The following is a 21,685-nucleotide window of genomic DNA, read 5'->3' as shown; positions in this document are numbered from 1 at the left end:
GCCTCTGTTCGTTTGTGATGGACTAGTTGGAGCACCCCTGCAGGGTTTAATCTTTCGGAAAGCCGTGCTCGCGGTTATGTGGCAACTTGGAATATTTTGTTAACATCCGGTATTAGAGAACTTAAACATAAATAAATAAAACTGCCAACTGTGTGCGTAACCGTGACTGTCCCTTCGAAGATCCCTCTCCGATCGGGAACACGATGGGGTTATGAATGCCGTAGGTAGGTGTTCAGGATCACTTACTGATCAAGTAGCTCCGACCGTTAGCGTAGACCACCTTCACTTCTATTTTGCGTAAGTTAGCCACCTATTCAAGCATAGGATGCTGCAGCCTGATACACTTTACCCCTACCTTACCCAATAACATGACTAGTTCTGGCACGAAGGTCTTAGATTGCTGAGTCCTCGTGACTCGCGGATTCCTCCGAAACTCCCAGCAGGTACAGGTATCCCAGAGGCAGATGATCCCGACGTCACCCAGCTGGCGTGGCAGTACGACGAGGAGACAGACCGCCTCTACGTGAACTATCCAGAGGACTGAGGCGTGGTCGTGATCGTGGGCCTGCAGCAGGGTAGCATAGCATTTTCCATGTTTTGTAGTCCATAGCGGAACTACCTTGATTGCATCTGTGTTGTACTCTGAGTTATTAATAAGAAGACAGTTGAATCCCGAATTGTCTACTTTTATTATTATTTGTGCTATGTTACTTGCTTGCGAAACGCTTAGATGCGCTTCTTTCCTATTCGGGGGCCTTGACCCCTAGATCGGAAAGGACCGCATCTTGGTCGTTACAAGTTGGTAATCAGAGCCTTACGACCATAGGAGCCTTTGTGTGATCATATTTGGCCGAGTCGAGTCTAGAAAATGTCTTGGAGTTGTGCCGTGATCTTATACAACTACAATTGTTACTTAACTGGAATTAGTTGCCTCGGGATCGCTTCCTCGTAGGGAGTCGAGGGAGGATCTCAGGGCGTGACCTCACATTAATATTGCTGTAACAATATGACTATAATATTTGTGTTTCCTTGCTCTACCCTCGTCTATTGCTGCAAGACCCTGAAGCTGCTAGTCTTCGATAGGACTAGGCCTTCTCTCTCTATTCTCGCATTGCTGCAGTTAGTCCACATATTAACCACCTCCCTTCTTTGATACTGATGCATACTTAGAATAGTTCTGATGTAGGTCTTGCGAGTACTTTGGATGAGTACTCAGCGTTGCTTTGCTCCCCCTTTGTCCCCTTGATCCGTTGTTGCAACCAGATGATGGAGCCCAGCAGATGGAGTTTCCTGCCGATGTGTGCCACCCTGATGGTTACTTCTTCATGGAGGCCGCTGAAGACCAGGAGTAGTTTAGGACGTTCCCAGGCAGGAGGCCTCGCCTCATTCGATCGTGTTTATTTTGTGCTAGCTGATGACCCACAAGTATAGGGGATCTATTGTAGTCCTTTCAATAAGTAAGAGTGTCGAACCCAACGAGGAGCAGAAGGATCTGACAAGTGGTATTCAACAAGGTAATATGTGCAAGCACTGAAATTATCGATAACAAGTATTTGTGTTGTGAGATGATTCGTAGCAAGCAACAAGTAACAAAAGTAGCAATGGTGCAGCAAAGTGGCCCAATCCCTTTTGTAGCAAGGGACAAGCCTGGACAAACTCTTATAGGAGGAAAAACGCTCCCGAGGACACATGGGAATTTCTGTCATGCTAGTTTTCATCATGTTCATAAGATTCGCGTTCGTTACTTTGATAGTTTGATATGTGGGTGGACCGGCGCTTGGGTACTGCCCTTACTTGGACAAGCATCCCACTTATGATTAACCCCTCTCGCAAGCATCCGCAACTACGAAAGAAGAATTAAGACAAAGTCTAACCATAGCATTAAATAGTGGATCCAAATCAGCCCCTTACGAATCAACGCATAAACTAGGGTTTAAGCTTCTGTCACTCTAGCAACCCATCATCTACTTACTACTTACCAATGCCTTCCTCTAGGACCAAATAATGGTGAAGTGTTATGTAGTCGACGTTCACATAACACCACTAGAGGAAAAACAACATACAACACATCAAATTACCGAACGAATACCAAAATCACATGACTACTTATAGCAAGACTTATCCCATGTCCTCACGAACAAAAGTAACTACTCACAAAGCATAATCATATTCATGACCAGAGAGGTAATGAGTAGCATCAAGGATCTGAACATAAACTCTTCCACCAAGTAATCCAACTAGCATCAACTACAAAGAGTAATTAACACTACTAGCAACCTTACAAGTACTAATCGGAGTCGCGAGACGGAGATTGGTTACAAGTGATGAACTAGGGTTTGGAGATGAGATGGTGCTGATGAAGATGTTGATGCTGACGAGTCCCCTCCGATGAGAGGAGTGTTGGTGATGACGATGACGACGATTTCCCTCTCCGGGAGGGAAGTTTCCCCGGCAGGATCGTCCTGCCGGAGCTCTAGATTGGTTCTGCTCAAGTTCCGCCTCGTGGCGGCGGCGAATCCTCCGAAAAGCCTCCTCTTGAATTTTTTTCAGAACGAAACCCTTCATATAGCAGAAGAGACGAGCCAGTGGGCCAACAGGGAGCCCACAAGCCCCCTAGGCGCGACCAGGGGGTAGGCCGCGCCTACCAGGCTTGTGCCCCCCTGGTTGCGCTCCTTTGGCACTTCTTCCGCCCAGTATTTTTTATATATTCCCCCAAAAATCCACGTTGATTTTCACGGCTTTTGGAGTTGCGCAGAATAGGCATCTCAAACTTGCTCCTTTTTCAGGCCAGAATTCCAGCTGCTGGCATTCTCCCTCTTCATGTAAACCTTGCAAAATAAGAGAGAAAAGGCATAAGTATTGTACCGTGAAGTGAAATAACAGCCCAAAAAGTGATAAATATCAACATGAAAGCATGATGCAAAATGAACGTATCAACCCCCAAGCTTAGACCTCACTTGTCCTCAAGCGAAAGCCTAGATCAATAAACATGACCACATGTTCAGAGAGAGAGGTGTCGACAAAACAAGATACGAATATGCAGGCATCATGATCATGATCAGAACAACAATACCAACATATAATCTCTCATGCTAAAGTGACAATTCCTTTACAAAGTAAAGCATGGATCAAGAACCTTACCGAGAATTAACAACCGATAGCCTTTAGTCATTGAAGCAATTGCAATTTATCGCAATATCGGAAAGAGTCAAACAAGAGCTTGTAAAGCAAATCCACATACTCAATCATCTTTTCGTTCTCTACAATTGCTACAACTCACGTGGTACTCATGAGATCAATGTTTTAGCTGGACACAGAGAAAGATAGGGGCTTATAGTTTCGCCTCCCAACCATTTACCTCAAGGGTAATGTCAACAATAATAGTTCATGAATACTTACTTCCAAGTTGACATATGAATATAGATCTTTCCCTAGCATATGACATTAGCCAAGATAAAGGCGAAACATAGAATTGGTGAAGATCACCATGACTCTTTCAGGGAAAAAAAGTAAAGGTACAAGATAGGCCCTTCGCAGAGAGAAGCAGAGGTTGTCATGCGCTTTTGAGGTTTGGATGTGTGTCCTCTTAGTGTGGAGGAATGTCACTTTATGATACAGAATTTTATTATGCAGTCCGTCGCTTTTATGTCTTCCTCATCACAGGTTCGTACAAAGCTTATTTTCCACACACTAATAGATCATACATATTAAGGAGAAATTTTTATTGCTTGCACCGATGACAACTTACTTGAGGGATCTTATTAAATCTATAGGTAGGTATGGTGGACTCTCATGGCAGAACTGGGTTGAAGGTTTATGGATGCACAAGTAGTATCTCTACTTGGTGCGGGAGGTTTGGCTAATATGAGGTGGAAGAAATCGTCACATGCTAAGGGATCTCTAGTCATATAACATTGTTTGGAAACAAGGAAACACAATTCATCATGTTGTCTTCCTTGTCCAGCATCTACTTCTAAGCATGTAATAGTTTAGCGAGTGTTCACAATCATAGATGGTGTCAATGATGATATATTTATATGTGAACCTCTCCTTCTTTATCACTTCATATTAATTGCAACAATGACCAAAGGCATGGGACAAGGCCCTTAACTAAGAGACTCTTTATTATATGGCTCACGAGCTCGAATACATCGGGGGTGACACAAAGAAAAACTCAAGCCTAAAACACTAAGACCTTTATTCTACTAGAGAAAGATAGAACCAAAAAGGAACGAACTAAAACAAAGGTAAAGGCAAAATATGTGATGGTGATACAATACCGGGGCAACTCCCCCAAGCTTGGCACAAGCCAAGGGGATTGGCCATACCCGTGCTTAGCTGTCTTCCTTTGGAGGTGATGGTGGTGGAGTTGTTGCAACCTGGGTTTGATCCTCCGTTTTCCAGGGCATAGGTGCTCCATCATGGAAAGATGACCGAGTCTCGGGAATCCTCAAATCTGCAGCCAACCGTATTGATTTAAATCTATACTCATACTCACAGTTTTGGTTCTGCAGGTCATAGATCTGGGCTTGGAGGTGATCAATTCTGTCATAGAGCCTCGAGAGGTGCTTCCCAATGTCATTGGCATCAATCTTGTGCTTGTTGGTGAACTCCGTGATCATCATGCGGTTGGCGTTGAGTCCACGCTCCACCATCCCTTGGCACTTGAAGACCTGTTGCTCCATTGCTTCGAGCCTTGCCTCCATGCTTCTGGTCTTCTTAGGCCCCTCAACATCACGGATGTGCAACATCCCCTCACGCATCTCGATAGATTGAGGGTGTTGCAGCACTCCCGTGAGGTAGGGATTGATGACCTTCTCGAAGATCTTGTCCTTCGGAGCTTTTGGGGACGTCATAGAAATCTAGATCTGCAACAGAAACAGGCTCGAAACGAAAACAGAGGAAATCTGCGTGATACGAGGGTCAGACCTTTCGGGAGAATATATAATGATTTTTTTCCGACCAGATGGAGTACTCCGCAAGAAAAGGGAGTCCGGGAGGCACACGAGGTGGCCACAAGCCCCCCAGGCGCGGCCAGGGGGGTAGCCCGCGCCTGGCAGGCTTGTCGCCTCCACGTGCGCTTTCCGGACTACTTCCAATTTTTCCATTTTTCTAAATATTCCAAAACGGAGAAAAGTTCCTACTGGAAAAGTTTTGGAGTCTATTTACTTACCGAAACACATACCTCTTCGTTTTCGGAGTCTAAAATAGGCTGATAAATATCCCTTAGGTATTCCTCCGGAGTTATGGTATTGATAATATTGCTTTCAACATTTATGGGCGTACGTGAGATATAATGCTTGATTCTCTGCCCATTTACCACTCTCGGACAATTACCTTCCGTGTTGTTGATCTTGATAGCACCGGAACAATATACTTCCTCAACAACATAGGGACATTCCCATTTAGAGAGAAGCTTGCCTGCAAAAAATCTTAAACGAGAATTATATAGCAAGACATAATCACCTACATTGAACTCATGCTTTTGTATCCTTTTATCGTGCCACCTCTTAACCTTTTCTTTGAACAAGTTGGCATTCTCATATGCCTGAGTTCTCCATTCATCAAGCGAGCTAATATCAAATAACCTCTTCTCACCAGCAAGTTTGAAATCAAAGTTGAGCTCTTTGATTGCCCAATAAGCTTTATGCTCTAGCTCAAGAGGTTAATGCCATGCTTTACCGTACACCATTTTGTACGGGGACATGCCCATGGGATTCTTATAGACAGTTCTATAAGACCACAATGCATCATCGAGCTTCTTAGACCAATTCTTTCTAGACCTGTTGATAGTCTTTTGCAGATTTAGTTTAATTTCTCTATTGCTTAGCTCTACTTGACCACTGGACTGAGGGTGATAGGGAGACGCAATTCTATGGTTGACATCGTACTTAGCAAGCGTTTTACGGAAAGCACCATGAATGAAATGTGAACCACCGTCGGTCATTAGATATCTAGGGACTCCAAATCTAGGGAAAATAACTTCTTTAAGCATCCTGATAGAGGTGTTGTGATCAACACTACTAGTGGGGATAGCTTCTACCCACTTAGTGACGTAATCAACAGCAACCAGGATATGAGTATACCCGTTGGATTTTGGAAAAGGTCCCATATAATCAAAGCCCCAAACATCAAATGGTTCAATGACAAGTGAATAGTTCATAGACATTTCCTAACGTTTACCGATATTACCTATTCGTTGACATTTGTCACAAGACAAGACAAACTTACGGGCATCCTTGAAGAGAGTGGGCCAATAGAAACCTAATTGCAATACCTTGTGTGCAGTTCTATCTCCCACATGGTGTCCTTCGTAGGCCTCAGAGTGACACTTCTGTAGGATCTGTCCCTGTTCATGTTCAGGTACACAACGTCTAATAACACCATCTACTCCTTCCTTATAAAGGTGAGGATCATCCCAGAAGTAATGTCTCAAGTCAAAGAAGAATTTCTTCTTTTGCTGGTATGTGAAACTAGGTGGTATATATTTGGCATTGATATAGTTTGCATAATCAGCATACCACGATGCACTACGTGAAGCATTGATGCCATTCAATTGCTCATCGGGAAAGCTATCATCAATAGGTTGTGGGTCATCAAGAACGTTCTCCAACCTAGACAAGTTATCTGCTACTGGGTTATCAGCACCCTTCCTGTCAACAACATGCAAATCAAATTCTTGTAGCAAGAGAACCCATCTGATAAGTCTAGGTTTAGTGTCTTTCTTCTCCATGAGGTACTTAATAGCAGTGTGATCAGTGTGAATAGTGACTTTGGTATAAACTATGTAAGACGTGAACTTTTCACATGAAAACACGACTGCTAAAAATTCCTTTTCAGTAGTAGCATAGTTTCTTTGGGCACTGTCTAGAGTTTTACTAGCATAGTGAATAACATTCAACTTCTTATCAACTCTTTGCCCTAGGACAACACCAACAGCATAATCACTAGCATCACACATGATTTCAAAAGGTAAGTTCCAATCAGGTGGTTGAACAATAGGTGCATTTATCAAAACCTTCTTAAGTATTTCGAAGGCTTGCTCACAGTCATCGTCAAAAACAAAAGGAATATCCTTTTGCAAGAGTTTGGCAAGAGGCCTAGAAATCTTAGAGAAGTCTTTAATGAACCTCCTATAGAAACCAGCATGACCAAGGAAACTTCTTATACCTTTGATATCTGTGAGGTATGGCATTTTCTCGATTGCATCAACCTTAGCCTTATCGACTTCAATACCTATTTCAGAAATTTTATGTCCTAAGACGATGCTTTCATTAACCATAAAGTGGCACTTTTCCCAATTCAAGACAAGATTGGTATCTTTACATCTCTGCAAGACCCGATCAAGTTTGGTGAGGCAATCATCAAAAGAAGACCCGTAAACGGAGAAGTCATCCATGAAAACCTCGACAATCTTTTTCGCAGAAGTCAGAGAATAGAGCCATCATACATCTTTGAAAGGTGGCAGGTGCATTACATAAGCCAAAAGGCATACGTCTATAAGAAAAGTTACCGAAAGGGCAGGTGAAAGTGGTTTTCTCCTGATCAGATTGTGCAACTGGTATTTGGGAGAAATGAGAATAACCGTCTAGGAAGCAGAAGTGTGCGTGTTTAGACAGTCTTTCTAGCATTTGGTCGATAAAAGGCAAAGGGTAATGATCTTTCCTAGTGGCTTTATTCAATTTCCTAAATCGATCACCATCCTATAGCCAGTAATAATCCTCTGTGGGATCAATTCATCCTTATCATTAGGGACAACGGTAATGCGTCCCTTCTTAGGGACACAATGCACCGGACTCACCCAATCACTATGAGCAACAAGATAGATAATACCTGCTTCCAGGAGCTTTAGTATTTCTTTTCTTACTACCTACATCATCTTAGGATTTAATCTCCGTTGATGATCAGCAACTGGTTTGGAATCAGGATCAGTTTTAATCTTGTGCTGGCATAGAGTGGGACTAATGCCCTTAAGATCATCAAGCGTATATCCAATAGCAGCACGGTGCTTCCTCAATGTTTTTAGTAACTTCTTTTCTGCATGCTCTGAGAGGCTAGCACTAATTATGACAGGATATATCTCTTCTTCATCAAGATAAGCATACTTAAGAGTATCTGGCAACTGTTTAAGCTCGAACACAGGATCACCTTTTGGTGGGGGTGGATCCCCAAGCAGTTCAACACGCAAATTATTCTTAAGGATAGGATATTGTTCTAAGACAACTCTATCTATCTCATCCCTTTCATCCATATGCATATCATTTTCATGCTCAAGCAAGTATTGCTCTAAGGGATCAGTAGGAGGCACGGCAATAGAAGCTAAGGAAATAGTTTCATCCTTACTAGGCAACTCTTTTTCATGAGGTTGTCTACCAAACTTGGAGAAATTGAACTCATGTGACACACCTTCAGAGCCAACAGTGAAAGTTTGCTTCTCACATTCAATATGAGCATTGACGGTATTGAGGAAGGGTCTGCCAAATATGATGGGACAAAAGCTATCTTGTGCGGTAGCAAGAACGAGGAAATCAGCAGGATACTTCGTTTTACCACACAAGACTTCAACATCCCTAACAATTCCCACACGAAAGATAGTATCTCTATTTGCAAGCAGAATAGTCACATCGATAGGTTCTATCTCAATAGGTGCAATCTCGTCTTTGATTTCATCATATAAGGATTGAGGTATTGCACTAACACTAGCACCCACGTCACATAAACCATGATAAAAATGATCTCCTATCTTCATAGAAACAACAGGCGTGCCAACAACATGCATATGTTTGTCTCTAGCGTGTGGTTTAGCAATTCTAGTAGCATCTTCACAGAAGTGAATATTATGTCCCTCAACATCGTCGGACAGGAGATCTTTGATAATAGCAATGCTAGGTTCAACTCTAATTTGATCAGGGGGTGTTGGTGTTCTAATGTAGCCTCTTCGTATCACAGTTGAAGCTTTAGAATGATCCTTTATCCTAACAGGGAAAGGTGGTTTCTCAATGTAAGCGTTGGGAACAATAGGATCATTATAGGCAATGACTTTCTCTTCAACTGGATTGGGTTTAACTACATTGACTTCTAAGGGAGGATGGTACTTAAACCACTTCTCTTTGGGGAGATCAATATGAGCAGCAAATGATTCACACAATGAAGCTACTATCTCAGAGTCAAGTCCATACTTATCGCTAAAATCACAAAAGGTATTTGTTTCAACAAAGGATTTAACACAATCAAACTTGAAATTTATACCCGACTCCTTACCTTCTTCAAGCTCCCAATCTTCAGGGTTGCGTTTAATTCTTTCCAATAAATTCCATTTGAAGTCAACATCTCTCTTCATAAAAGAACCGGTACAAGAAGTTTCAAGCATGGTGCGATCATCATGAGAAAGCCGAGCATAGAAGTTCTGAATGATAAAACTTTTGATGAGATTCCAATTTCAACCGATTGTAGTTCCATGATCCAGTATCATCACATAGCCTATACCATGTCAACGCCTTATCCCTCAAAGATAAGGGAAAGACCTTCTTCTTGACCTCATCCTCGGGCAAACCTGCAAGCTTAAATAAACCACAAACTTCATCTAAATAGATTAGATGCAAGTCTGGATGTGATGTTCCATCTCCTGTAAAAGGATTAGCCAGCAGTTTCTCAAGCATACCCGAAGGAAATTCAAAGCAAATATTTTCGGTAGGTGCAGCAAGTTGAGGAGCAGCTCTTTGTGCTTCGTTCGAGGTGAAGATACCCCGAACAAGCCCCCCAAAGGATTAGTTTCCATAGTGACAAGTGACAATAAATTTCAGCACACTATATAAATGTTTCCTTACCAAATTCCACTTACCAAAGGCGCTTCACTCCCCGGCAACGGCGCCAGAGAAGAGTCTTGATGACCCACAACTATAGGTGATCTATCACATTCCTTTCGATAAGAATGAGTGTCGAACCCAACGAGGAGCAAAAGGATCTGACAAGTGGTTTTCAGCAAGGTAATATCTGCAAGCACTCAAATTATCGGTAACAAGTAGTTGTGTGGTGAGATGATTCGTAGAAAGCAACAAGTAAAAAAGTAGCAACGGTGCAGCAAAGTGGCCCAATCCCTTTTGAAGAAAGGGACATGCCTGGACAAACTCTTATAGCAGGAAAAACGCTCCCGAGGACACACGGGAATTGCTGACATGCTAGTTTTCATCATGTTCATATGATTCGCGTTCGTTACTTTGATAGTTTGATATGTGGGTGGACCGGCGCTTGGGTACTGCCCTTACTTGGACAAGCATCCCACTTATGATTAACCCCTCTCGCAACCATCCACAACTACGAAAGAAGAATTTGTTGGGGAACGTCGCATGGGAAACAAAATTTTCCTACGCGCACGAAGACCTATCATGGTGATGTCCATCTACGAGAGGGGATTTCCGATCTACGTACCCTTGTAGATCGCACAACAGGAAGCGTTAAGAAATGCGGTTGATGTAGTGGAACGTCCTCACGTCCTCGATCCGCCCCGCGAACCGTCCCACGAACCGTCCCGCGATCCGTCCCACGATCCGCTCCGATCTAGTGCCAAACGGACGGCACCTCCGCGTTCAGCACACGTACAGCTCGACGATGATCTCGGCCTTCTTGATCCAGCAAGAGAGACGGAGAGGTTGATGAGTTCTCCGGCAGCGTGACGGCGCTCCGGAGGTTGGTGGTGATCTATCTCAGCAGGGCTCCGCCCGAGCTCCGCAGAAACGCGATCTAGAGGAGAAACCGTGGAGGTATGTGGTCGGGCTGCCGTGGCAAAGTTGTCTCAAATCAGCCCTAATACCTCCGTATATATAGGAGGGAGGGGAGGAGCCTTGCCTTGAGGCTCAAGGAGCCCCAAGGGGGTCGGCCGAAGGGGGGGGGGAGGAGGAATCCTCCTCCAATCCTGGTCCAACTAGGATTGGAAGGTGGAGTCCTTCCCTTCCTTAACACTTCCCCTTTTTTTCTTTTCTTTTCTCTTTGATTTTCTTTTATCCTACGCAGGGCCTTCTTGGGCTTGCACACCAGCCCACTATGGGCTGGTGTGGCACCCCTAAGGCCTATGGGCTTCCCCGGGGTGGGCTGCCCCCCCGGTGAACATCCGGAACCCATTCGTCACTCCCGGTACATTCCTGGTAATGCCGAAATTTTTTCGGTAATCAAATGAGGTCATCCTATATATCAATCTTCGTCTCCGGACCATTCCGGAAACCCCCGTGAGGTTTGTGATATCATCCGGGACTCTGAACAACATTCGGTAACCGACCATATAACTCAAATACGCATAAAACAACGCCGAACCTTAAGTGTGCACACCCTGCGGGTTCGAGAACTATGTAGACATGACCCGAGGGACTCCTCGGTCAATATCCAAAAGCGGGACCTGGATGCCCATATTGGATCCTACATATTCTATGAAGATCTTATCGTTTGAACCTCAGTGCCAGGGATTCATATAATCCCGTATGTCATTCCCTTTGTCCTTCGGTATGTTACTTGCCCGAGATTCGATCGTCAGTATCCGCATACCTATTTCAATCTCGTTTGCCGGCAAGTCTCTTTACTCGTTACATAATACAAGATCCCGCGACTTACACTAGGTCACATTGCTTGCAAGGCTTGTGTGTGATGTTGTATTACCGAGTGGGCCCCGAGATACCTCTCCGTCACACGGAGTGACAAATCCCAGTCTTGATCCATACTAACTCAACGAACACCTTCGGAGATACCTGTAGAGCATCTTTATAGTCACCCAGTTACGTTGTGACATTTGATACACACAAGGTATTCCTCCGGTGTCACTGAGTTATATGATCTCATGGTCATAGGAACAAATACTTGACACACAGAAAACTATAGCAATAAAATGACACGATCAATATGCTACGTTCATAGTTTGGGTCTTGTCCATCACATGATTCTCCTAATGATGTGATCCCGTTATCAAGTTACAACACTTGCCTATGGTCAGGAAACCTTGACCATCTTTGATCAACGAGCTAGTCAACTAGAGGCTTACTAGGGACAGTGTTTTGTCTATGTATCCACCCAAGTATTGTGTTTCCAATCAATACAATTATAGCATGGATAATAAACAATTATCATGAACAAAGAAATATAATAATAAATAATTTATTATTTCCTCTAGGGCATATTTACAACAGTCTCCCACTTGCACTAGAGTCAATAATCTAGTTCACATCACCATGTGATTCTAACGAATCTAACACCCATATAGTTCTGGGGTCTGATCACGTCTTGCTCGTGAGAGAGGTTTTAGTCAACGGTTCTGAAACTTTCAGATCCGTTTGTTCTTTACAAATCTTTATGTAATCTTATAGACGCTGCTACTACGTGCTATTCGGAAATACTCCAAATATCTACTCTACTATACAAATCCGTTTCACTACTCATAGTTATTCGGATTAGTGTCAAAGCTTGCATCAACGTAACACTTTACGACGTACTCTTTAACCACCTCCATAATCGAGACAAATTCCTTAGTCCATTAGTTACTAAGGATAATTTCACCGCTGATCAGTGATTCAATCCTGGATCACTCTGTGTACCTCTTAACAGACTTGTGGCAAGGCACACATCACGTGCGGTACTCAGCATGGCATACTTCAGAGTCTACGACGAAGGCATAGAAGATGACTTTCGTCTATTCTCTTTATTCTGCCGTGGTCAGGTTTTGAGTCTTACTCAAATTCACACCTTACAACACAGTCAAGAACTCCTTCTTTGCCGATCTATTTTGAACTCCTTCAAAAACTTGTCAAGGCATGCATCTTATTGAAACTTCTATTAAGCATTTCGATCTATCTCCATAGATCTTGATGCTCAACGTTCAAGTAGCGCAATCCAGGTATTCCTTTGAAAAACTCCTTTGAAACAACCTTTTATGCTTTAGAGAAATTCTACATTACTTCTGATCCACAATATGTCAACCACATATACTTATCAGAAATTCTATAGTGCTCCCACTCACTTCTTTGGAAATACAAGTTTTCTCATAAACCTTGTACAAACCCAAAAGCTTTGATCATCTCATCAAAGCGTATATTCCAACTCCGAGATGCTTGCACCAGTCCATAAAAGGACCGCTGGATCTTGCATACTTGTTAGTATCTTTAGGATCGACAAAACCTTCTGGTTGTATCACATACAATCTTTCCTCAAGGAAAACATTGAGGAAACAATGTTTTGACATCCTATGTGCAATATTTTAAAAATAATGCAACAACTACTAACATCATTCTAACAGACTTTTAGCATCGCTACGAGTGAGAAAGTCTCATCATAGTCAACTATTTGATATTGTCGGAAACATCTTTGCGACAAGTCGAGCTTTTCTTAATAGTGACTTATCACCATCATCGTCTGTCTTTCTTTTAAAGATCCATCTTTACTCAATAGTCCTACGACAATCAAGTAGTTTCTCAAAGTCTACACTTTGTTATATACATGGATCCTCTCTTGGATTTCATGGCTCCAGCCATTTGTTGGAATCCAGGCCCACCATTGCTTCTCCATAACTCGTAGGTTCATTTATGTTCAACAACATGACCTCCAAGACAGGGTTACTGTACCACTCTGTAGTAGTGCGCGATCTTTGTCGACCTACGAGGTTTGTAGTAACTTGATCCGAAGCTATAATGATCACCATCATCAGCTTCTACTTCAATTGGTGTAGACGCCACATGAACTTCTTCCTGCGCCCTGCTACACACTGGTTGAAGTGATGATTCACTAACCCCATCAAGTTCCACCACCCTCCCACTCAATTCTTTCGAGAGAAACCTTTCCTCGAGAAAGGACCCGTTTCTAGAAACAAACACTTTGCTTCCGGATCTGAGATAGGAGATGTATCCAACTGTTTAGGATATCCTATGAAGATGCATTTATCCGTTTTGGGTTCGAGCTTATCTGACTGAAACTTTTTCACATAATCATCGCAGCCCCAAACTTTCAAGAAACGACAACTTAGGCTTCTCCAAACCATAGTCTATACTGTGTCATCTCAACAGAAATACGCGGTGCACTATTTAAAGTGAATGCGGTTGTCTCTAATGTATAACCCATAAATGATAGTGGTATTTTGATAAGAGACATCATAGTATGCACCATGTCAAATAGGGCGTGGCTATGACGTTCAGACACATCATCACACTATGGTGTTCCAGGTGGCGTGAACTGCGAAACAATTTTCACTTTGTCTTAACTGTGTACCAAAAACTCGTAACTCAGATATTCATCTCTATGATCATATCGTAGACAGTTTATCCTCTCGTCGCGACGATCCTCACTTTGAAATTGCTTTGAACTTTTCAATATTTCAGACTTGTGATTCATCAAGTAAATACTCCCGTATCTACTCAAATCGTCAATGAAGTAAGAACATAACGATATCCATTGCGTGCCTTAGCACTCATTGGACTGCACACATAAAGAATGCATTACTCCCCACAAGATCCTCTCTTGTTTCATGTGGCATTTTTGCATGTCTCAAGTGATTCAAAATCAAATGAATCCAAATGGTCCATCCGCATGGAGTTTCTTCACACGTTCACACCAACAGGTATGGTTTGCATGTCTCAAACGTTTCAAAAATGAGTGAGCACAAAGATCCATCAGCATGGAACTTCTTCATGCATTTTACACCAACATGACTCAAGTGGCAGTGCCACAACTAAGTGGTACTATCATTATTACTTTGTATCTTTTGGCACCAATATTATGAACATGTGTAACACTACGATCGAGATTCAATAAACCATAGAAGGTGATTATTCAAGAAAATAGAGTAACCATTATTCTCTTTAAATGAACAATCGTATTGCAATAAACACGATCCAATCATGTTCATGCTTAACACAAGCACCAAATAACAATTATTTAGGTTCAACACCAACCCGGATGGTAGAGGGAGCGTGCGAAGTTTGATCCTATCAACCTTGGAAACACTTCCAACACATATCGTCACGTCGCCTTTAGCTAGTCTCTGTTTATTCCGTAGCTTTCATTTCGTGTTACTAATCACTTAGCAACCGAGCCGGTATCCAATACCCTCATGCTACTAGGAGTACTAGTAAAGTACACATCAACATCATGTATATCAAATATACTACTTTCGACTTTGCCAGCCTTCTTATCTACCAAGCATCTAGGGTAGCTTCGCCTCAGTAACCGTTCCCCTCATAACAGAAGCACTTAGTCTCGGGTTTGGGTTTAATCTTGGGTCTCTTCATTAGTGCAGCAACTGTTTTGCCGTTTCACGAAGTATCCCTTCTAGCCCTTGCCTTTCTTGAAATTTAGTGGTTTTACTAACCATCAACTATTGATGCTCCTTCTTGATTTCTACTTTCGTAGTGTCAAACATCGCGAATTGCTCAAGGATCATTGTATCTATCCTTGATATGTTATAGTTCATCACGAAGCTCTCACAGCTTGGTGGTAGTGACTTTGGAGAACCATCACTATCTCATCTGGAAGATAAACTCCCACTTGATTCAAGCGATTGTCGTACTCAGACAATCTGAGCACACGCTCAACGATTGAGCTTTTCTCTTTTACTTCATGGACAAAGAATCTTGTCGGAGGTCTCATACCTCTTAACAAGGGCACAAGCATGAAATCACAATTTCATCTCTCTAGAACATCTCTTATGTTCCGTCATGCTTCAAAAATGTCTTGGGCGCCTTGCTTCTAAGCCATTAAGTATTTTGCACTGAACTATCGCGTAGTCATCTGAAACGTGTATGTCGGATGTTCACAACATCCACAGACGACACTCGAGGTGCAGCACACCGAGTGGTGCATTAAGGACATAAGCCTTCCGCGCAGCAATGAGGACAATCCTGAGTTTTACAAACTCAGTCCGCATAGTTTGCTACTATCAACTTTCAACTAAATTTTCTCTAGGAACATATAAAAACAATAGAGCTATAGCGCAAGCTACATCGTAATTCGCAAAGAACATTAGACTATGTTCATGACAATTAGTTCAATTAATCGTATTACTTAAGATCTCCCACTCAAAAAGTACATCTCTCTAGTCATTTGAGTAGTACATGATCCAAATCCACTATCTCAAGTCCGATCATCACGTGAGTCGAGAATAGTTTCAGTGGTAAGCATCTCTATGCTCATCATATCAACTATACGATTCATGCTCGACCTTTCGGTCTCTTGTGTTCCGAGGCCATGTTTGTACATGCTAGGCTCGTCAAGTTTAACCCAAGTGTTCCGCGTGTGCAACTATTTTGTACCCGTTGTATGTGAACGTTGAGTCTATCACACCTGATCATCACGTGGTGTCTCAAAATGACGAACTGTCGCAACGGTGCACAGTCGGGGAGAACACAATTTCGTCTTGGAATTTTAGTGAGAGATCACCTCATAATGCTACCGTCGTTCTAAGCAAGATAAGGTGCATAAAGGATTAACATCACATGCAATTCATAAGTGACATGATATGGCCATCATCACGTGCTTCTTGATCTCCATCACCAAAGCACCGACACGATCTTCTGTCACCGGCGCCACACCATGATCTCCATCAACGTGTCGCCATCGGGGTTGTCGTGCTACTCATGCTATTACTACTAAAGCTACATCCTAGCAATATAGTAAACGCATCTGCAAGCACAAACATTAGTTTAAAGACAACCCTATGGCTCCTGCCGGTTGTTGTACCATCGACGTGCAAGTCGATATTAACTATTACAACATGATCATCTCATACATCCAATATATCACATCACATCGTTGGCCATATCACATCACAAGCTTACCCTGCAAAAACAAGTTAGACGTCATCTAATTGTTGTTGCATGTTTTACGTGGTGACCATGGGTATCTAGTAGGATCGCATCTTACTTACGCAAACACCACAACGGAGATATATAAATTTCTATTTAACCTCATCCAAGGACCTCCTCGGTCAAATCCGATTCAACTAAAGTTGGAGAAACTGACACTCGCCAGTCATCTTTGAGCAACGGGGTTGCTCGTAGCGACGAAACCAGTCTCTCGTAAGCGTGCGAGTAATGTCGGTCCGAGCTGCTTCGATCCAACAATACCACGGAATGAGGAAAAGACTAAGGAGGGCAGCAAATCGCACATCACCACCCACAAAAACTTTTGTGTTCTACTCGAGATGACATCTACACATGAACCTAGCTCATGATGCCACTGTTGGGGAACGTCGCATGGGAAACAAAATTTCCCTACGCGCACGAAGACCTATCATGGTGATGTGCATCTACTAGAGGGGATTTCCGATCTACGTACCCTTGTAGATCGCACAGCAGGAAGCATTAAGAAACGTGGTTGATGTAGTGGAACGTCCTCACATCCCTCGATCCGCCCCGCGAACCGTCCCAGGAACCGTCCCGCGATCCGTCCCACGATCCGCTCCGATCTAGTGCCGAACGGACGGCACCTCCGCGTTCAGCACACGTACAGCTCGACGATGATCTCGGCCTTCTTGATCCAGCAAGAGAGACGAAGAGGTAGATGAGTTCTCCGGCAGCGTGACGGCGCTCCGGAGGTTGGTGGTGATCTATCTCAGCAGGGCTCCGCCCGAGCTCCGCAGAAACGCGATCTAGAGGAAAAACCGTGGAGGTATGTGGTCGGGCTGCCGTGGCAAAGTTGTCTCAAATCAGCCCTAATACCTCCGTATATATAGGAGGGAGGGGAGGGGACTTGCCTTGAGGCTCAAGGAGCCCCAAGGGGGACGACCGAAGGGGGGGAGGAGGAATCCTTCTCCAATCCTAGCCCAACTAGGATTGGAAGGTGGAGTCCTTCCCTTCCTTCCCACTTTCCCTTTTTTCTCTTTGATTTTCTTTTATCCTGTGCAGGGGCCTTCTTGGGCTTTCCCACCAGCCCACTAAGGGCTGGTGCGGCACCCCTAAGGCCTATGGGCTTCTCCGGGGTGGGCTGCGGCACCCCTAAGTCCTATGGGCTTCCCCGGGGTGGGCTTCCCCCCAGTGAACATCCGGAACCCATTCGTCACTCCCGGTACATTCCCGGTAATGCCGAAAATTTTCCGGTAATCCAATGAGGTCATCCTATATATCAATCTTCGTCTCTGGACCATTTCGTAAACCCTGATGACGTCCGTGATCTCATCTGGGACTCCGAACAACATTCGGTAACCAACCATATAACTCAAATATGCATAAAACAACGCCGAACCTTAAGTGTGTAGACCCTGCGGGTTCGAGAACTATGTAGACATGACCCAAGGGACTCCTCGGTCAATATCCAATAGAGGGACATGGATGCCCATATTGGATCCTACATATGCCACGAAGATCTTATCGTTTGAACCTCAGTGCCAAGGATTCATATAATCCCGTATGTCATTCCCTTTGTCCTTCGATATGTTACTTGCCCGAGATTCGATCGTCAACATCCGCATACCTATTTCAATCTCGTTTACCGGCAAGTCTCTTTACTCGTTCCATAATACAAGATCCCGCGACTTACACTAAGTCACATTGCTTGCAAGGCTAGTGTGTGATGTTGTATTACCGAGTGGGCCCCGAGATACCTCTCCGTCACACGGAGTGACAAATCCCAGTCTTGATCCATACTAACTCAACGGACACCTTCGGAGATACCTGTAGAGCATCTTTATAGTCACCCAGTTACGTTGCTACGTTTGATACACACAAGGTATTCCTCCGGTGTCAGTGAGTTATATGATCTCATGGTCATAGGAACAAATAATTGACACGCAGAAAACTATAGCAATAAAATGACACGATCAATATGCTACGTTCATAGTTTGGGTCATATATGATTCTCTTAATGATGTGATCCCGTTATCAAGTGACAACACTTGCCTATGGTCAAGAAACCTTGACCATCTTTGATCAACGAGCTAGTCAACTAGAGGCTTACTAGGGAAAGTGTTTTGTCTATGTATCCACACAAGTATTGTGTTTCCAATCAATACAATTATAGCATGGATAATAAAAAATTATCATGAACATAGAAATATAATAATAAATAATTTATTATTGCCTCTAGGGCATATTTATAACAGAATTAAGACAAAGTCTAACCATAGTATTAAACTAGTGGATCCAAATCAGTCCCTTACGAAGCAACGCATAAACTAGGGTTTAAGCTTGTGTCACTCTAGCAACCCATCATCTACTTACTACTTCCCAATGCCTAACTCTAGGGCCAAATAATGGTGAAGTGTTATGTACTCGACGTTCACATAACATCACTAGGGGAAAAACAACATACAACACATCAAATTACCGAACGAATACCAAATTCACATGACTACTTATAGCAAGACTTATCCCATGTCCTCATGAACAAAAGTAACTAATCACAAAGCATAATCATATTCATGACCAGAGAGGTAATGAGTAGCATCAAGGATATGAACATAAACTCTTCCACCAAGTAATCCAACTAGCATCAACTACAAAGAGTAATTAACACCACTAGCAACCTTTCAAGTACCAATCGGAGTCGCGATACGGAGATTGGTTACAAGTGATGAACTAGGGTTTGGATATGAGATGGTGCCGATGAAGATGTTGATGGTGACGAGTCCCCTCGGATGAGAGGAGTGTTGGTGATGACGATGGCGACGATTTCCCTCTCTGGGAGGGAAGTTTCCCCGGCAGGATCGTCCTGCCGGAGCTCTAGATTGGTTCTGCTCAAGTTTCGCCTCGTGGCGGCGGCGAATCCTCCGAAAAGCCTCCTCTTGATTTTTTTGGAACGAAACCCTTCATATAACAGAAGAGGGGAGCCAGTGGGCCAATAGGGAGCCCACAAGCCCCCTAGGCGTGGCCAGGGGGGGTAGGCCGCGCCTACCAAGCTTGTGGCCCCCTGGTTGCGCTCCTGTGGCACTTCTTCCGCCTAGTATTTTTTATATATTCCCAAAAAAATCCAAGTTGATTTTCACGGCTTTTGGAGTTGCGCAGAATAGGCACCCCTTGATTATGTCTATACTCAGATATTGTTGCTTCCGCTGACTCTTGTGTTTATCGAGCTTCTGTATTCTAGCCATCGAGGCCCGTGGCTTGTAATATGAAGCCTGTTTTATTTTATTTGTGTTCAGAGTTGTGTTGTGATATCTTCCCGTGAGTCCTTGAGTTTGATTGTACACATTTGCGTGTATGATTATTTTACGATTAAATCGAGGGCGTCACAAGTTGGTATTAGAGCCGACTACCTGTAGGTATCCCCCTTTCCAACTCCTTGGCCGAAGTTGAGTCTAGTGTTTGAAAAACTTCACTAACACCGATGTTGTGGCTTACGGGCCCACATCTCAATTGGGTGGTATTAGTATCTTTTACTCCTTTCCTATATTCTGGGCTCTACTCTCTCTTCTCTTTCGGGTTATTTTTTTTACTAACTCTAACATTAGGTTCTCTTAAATATTTCCTCCCGGAGAGCCCTGTATTCTAGACGATGGCTTGATCCGTCAGAAGACCCCGAGGATACTCTCTGATGTTCTCTCGGGAACTTGTGCTCATCGCTTCTGCGATTTCCCTTCCTTCGTCAACCCCTATGGATGACGACATACAACTGTCGTCCATACTTTGTTTTCCAATTGCTATTGTTTTACGAGAGGCAACGAATTATCTTATCGGGGATTCGCCCGTCATTAGTTGTCATGGGTTTTTGAAAGTCCTTCGAATACTCTTCGGTCTTTTGGAATCCCTAGTAGCCTATTGCTCTTGACCTTCTCACTTGCTTGTGTTATGGTTAAATCCATATGTCTAGCCGCATTCATTAAATTCCTTTGTGAATTTCCTGTGATCTTAATGATTCTACCTTTGTGTGAATGCGCACAATCATCTGTTGATATTCATAAATTATCTTCCGGCTTAGACGTGCTTTCAAACAGAGCTGGTTCTCGACAAATCAACTTTGGTTGGTTGTCCATCTAAGTCCATTCAACTTACTTGAAATTGATCGGAGCATCTGTTTATGATACTCCAATCTAGAAATCTTAATTCCTTTGGTAATTAAGTATCGATATTTTTCGGATGTTCTATAACCCGATGCATTGCATCCTATCTCCCTCTGATTGAGTACCAATACTCACATGAGCTCCTTGTGGATCATCAGACCCATTGCTGGGTTATTATCCGACGGAATCCTTTACATTTAAAAAAATTCTTGTGATTGCTTCCCCTGACACATGATGCCATTGGTAAATTGTGTCTTCTCCTTCTGATAAGTTATATCCGATGTCATTGTCAGCCTTGCTCTTCAAGCATGTGTTAATTACTCTTGGAGTGTATGGTATATGTTCCTAAGATGCTCGACGGGTTGAACCTATGCCTTCCTAAATCGATACGACTCGAAAAAATTTCACTAGTCTTGCTCTTCTGCTGTTTTGCCGGATATTCTTTCAAAATTACAACCTGATTAAAGACGAGGAGTAAATGGCAGGTGATGCACTAATGAAGTGGGAGTCAACCTTGAACTTTGTGTTCATGCCCATGGAAACGACATTGATCCTATCATAGAAACTTCTCGTATCAATAATCATTCATTTTGTGGTTTAAATCTGGCATCTGTGATCTTGTCCTTTGCAATCGTGGTTCCGACCATGTTTTCCTACCTTGATTTAATTCTCAGACGAGTTAAAGTACTTGTCTTCCTCAGATCAATACATCGGTCCAAGCCTTAA

Source organism: Hordeum vulgare, chromosome 3H (genome assembly GCF_904849725.1).
Source record: "Hordeum vulgare subsp. vulgare chromosome 3H, MorexV3_pseudomolecules_assembly, whole genome shotgun sequence".
In the NCBI taxonomy this organism is placed as follows: Eukaryota; Viridiplantae; Streptophyta; class Magnoliopsida; order Poales; family Poaceae; genus Hordeum; species Hordeum vulgare.
Note: the sequence above shows the minus strand (reverse complement) of the source record.